At 46.5% G+C, this 3524-nt stretch overlaps 1 pseudogene across 1 annotated transcript; it reads left to right on the plus strand.

Moving 5' to 3' along the window:
• Positions 1-768: 768 nt before the first annotated feature.
• On the plus strand, positions 769-2350 carry LOC110294598 (annotated as a pseudogene). The gene has a single exon (XR_002377953.2). The product of XR_002377953.2 is annotated as an actin-related protein 2/3 complex subunit 1A pseudogene (transcript).
• Positions 2351-3524: the final 1174 nt, after the last annotated feature.

Raw genomic sequence — 3524 nt, forward strand, 5'->3', positions numbered from 1 at the left:
TACCTGGCTGTCTTGGAACTTGCTCTATAGACCAGACTAGCCTTGAACTCTGAGACCCACCTGCTTCTGCCTCCTGAGTTCTGGGATTAAAGGCATGCACCACCATACCCAGGTTATTTTTAAGGGAGGGAGGGAGGGAGAGAGAGAGAGAGAGAGAGAGAGAGAGAGAGAGAGAGAGCCAGCCCTTTGGAATGCTATAATCATAGGCATGCACTACTATGTCTGTCAGCACTTCTTTTTTAAGCCTGAGTAATAGTATAACATTCTTTGACTTTACCAACTCATGTTTTGAAACTTTCTCTTGATTGAGGGTGGGGGTGGGACAAAATCAAGATTCTTCACAAACCACAGATCAAATTTTGTCATGAGCTGCAGTCTTGCTGTATGCATCCCTCTGAAAGTGGCATGGGGCTCATGATCATAGCTGTGGCCCTAGTGGCCAACCTCTTGGTACATTCTCTGTCATGCCAATCCTAGGTCCGTTGTTCCTCTCAGTGACTGGGGGTGAAGGACATCCTACCTTTCTGTTTCCATCATCTGTGCCATTTCCTAGCCCCGAAGCTTCTATCCTTAGCTTAGAAGCATTGAGGATGCTCAGGAAGCAGCTTGGTATTTCAAAGCTGGTATGTGGAGCCAGCCAAGAACTAATAAGCAGGGACCCTAACTTGTCTAGTATGAATTAGACAATACACTAAGGGATGTACCTCTCAGTAGCACTGCTTGTCAGTAAACAAATAAGGACTTGATTAGAATCATGAACCAGGAGGCCTCCCTCCTCCGTCCGCGGCCGCTGAAGCCAGTTCGCGTCGACTGACCAGAGTCCGCGAATCGTCCGCTCCGGACCTCCAGACCTCCCCAACCTCAGCTTTCTGACCTGTGAAAACACTTAAGAATCATGTCTCTGCATCAGTTTCTGCTGGAGCCAATCACCTGCCATGCCTGGAACAGGGATCGTACCCAGATCGCCCTGAGCCCCAATAACCATGAAGTGCACATCTATAAGAAGAATGGGAGTCAGTGGACGAAAGCGCATGAGCTGAAGGAGCATAACGGACATATCACAGGTATTGACTGGGCTCCTAAGAGCGACCGTATTGTCACTTGTGGGGCAGACCGCAACGCCTATGTCTGGAGTCAGAAAGATGGCATCTGGAAGCCCACCCTGGTGATCCTGAGGATTAACCGTGCAGCCACTTTTGTGAAGTGGTCCCCACTTGAGAACAAGTTTGCTGTGGGGAGGGGAGCCCGGCTCATCTCTGTCTGTTACTTTGAGTCTGAGAATGACGGGTGGGTGAGCAAGCACATTAAGAAGCCAATTCGCTCCACGGTCCTCAGCTTGGACTGGCATCCCAACAATGTGTTGCTGGCTGCAGGCTCCTGTGACTTCAAATGCAGAGTGTTCTCTGCCTATATCAAAGAGGTGGATGAGAAGCCAGCCAGCACGCTCTGGGGCAGCAAAATGCCTTTTGGTCAGCTGATGTCTGAGTTTGGTGGCAGTGGCACCGGCGGCTGGGTGCATGGGGTCAGTTTCTCTGCCAGTGGGAGCCGCCTGGCCTGGGTCAGCCACGACAGCACAGTGTCTATTGCTGATGCCTCAAAAAGCGTGCAGGTTTCGACTCTGAGAACAGAGTTCCTGCCGCTGCTCAGTGTGTCATTTGTCTCAGAGAACAGCGTGGTGGCTGCCGGCCATGACTGCTGCCCGATGCTTTTTAACTACGATGACCGTGGCTGTTTGACCTTCGTGTCCAAACTGGATGTCCCAAAACAGAGCATCCAGCGCAACATGTCTGCTATGGAACGCTTCCGTAACATGGACAAGAGGGCCACTACTGAGGACCGCAACACAGCCTTGGAAACACTGCACCAGAACAGCATCACTCAAGTGTCTATTTATGAAGTGGACAAGCAAGATTGTCGCAAATTTTGCACTACTGGCATTGATGGAGCCATGACAATTTGGGATTTCAAGACCCTAGAGTCTTCCATCCAGGGTCTCCGGATAATGTGAAGCCGAGCGAGCCTCTGGCATCCAGCATGAGGAACAGGACTGAGCGCCTCTGCTGTTCACGTGCTGGTGAGGATCGCTGGCCCAGGGAAACACTGTCACACTGAAGCAACTAGCGTGTGTTCCTGTGGATGTCGTGGGTGACGTGTGGCATTTAGAGACAGCAGTGGTTCGTTTTGATTTTTCTTTCATTTTGTTTTGTTTTGATTTTGCTATCTCATTCCATTTTTGACCAAAGCTTCTCTTTAAGTAGTTTATTATGGAAGATTGTCACACTAACTTAAAGGGGAAGGGAAGTATGTACATTGTGTGCTAAAAAAAAATTAAAGAAAAATCCCAAGTGTGCAAAAAAAAAAAAAAAAAAAAAGAATCATGAACCAGAATCTCTTCTTATCTCCATGGTAAGAGTCAATGGGGTCTCACCATGATTAGTCTACTAGGCAGATGGTACTGCCCTGTTAGCAGCCAAATGGAGCCTGAAACTTACCGCAATGACTTCTCATACCTGTCACCACTACAACATGCACTCAAGGACAAAGGACCTGGTCTCTACAAAAATAGGTCATTCAAAAGATCTGTTGTACCATATGTTGCTAGAGTTAGTAATGATATGTCAAAATTGCTCAACAATAGGGCTAGGGAAAACAGCCAGCAGTTAAGAGTAAATATTACTCTTTCAGAGGACCTGAATTTGATTCCCAGCCTTAATCTGAGGGAATTTACAATCCCCTGTAACTAGTTGATTCAATGCCCTCTAAGGACACTGCCATAAGTAAGTAAGTAAGTAAATAAATAAATAAATAAACAAATACAAAGAATCTTGCTGAGCATAATGGTACACTGCCTTTAATCCCAGCACTCGGGATGCAAAGGTAAGCAGGTATATATAAGTCTAAGGCCAGTCTGGTTTACAAAGTGAATTCCAGGAAAGGTAGGGCTACATAGTGAGACTCTGCCTCAAAAACAAAAATGAAATCTTTCCTAAAATAAAGATAATCTTAAGAAATTCCATAATGTATTTTCCTGACAAACATAAATGCAAAAATCCTCCATAAAATATTTGAGAGTAAAATTTAAAAACACATTAATATCATACACGATGATCAAGTTGTTTTCATCCTAGGAATGCAGGTATGATTCAACATGAATCAATTCAAGTAATACAACAGATATGTGATAGAAATCACATGATCATCTCACAGATGCAGAAAGGGGCTTTGACCAAGTTCCACATCCCTTCATGGTAAAATCCTTGAAGGTTTCCATAGCCTGCTGTACACAGCTCCTGCCAGGAGAGAGCTGGTCTCCCAGGAGTGCTCTCACTCCCAGGCCAAGATTTCCACTTTCTCTCCAATAACTGACTAAAGTGGGACAGGCCAGGAGCACACAGGGCACAGGAACAGTGGAGCAGCTAAGACAGGATCCTTCCGGTCATCATCTGCACCTGGAGCTAAGGTTGTTCCCCAACCTCTGGACATAGGTTCTGCCAGGAGAGAGCTGGTCTCCCAGGAGTGCAGAC

This window comes from Mus caroli, chromosome 5, assembly GCF_900094665.2.
Source record: "Mus caroli chromosome 5, CAROLI_EIJ_v1.1, whole genome shotgun sequence".
In the NCBI taxonomy this organism is placed as follows: domain Eukaryota; kingdom Metazoa; phylum Chordata; class Mammalia; order Rodentia; family Muridae; genus Mus; species Mus caroli.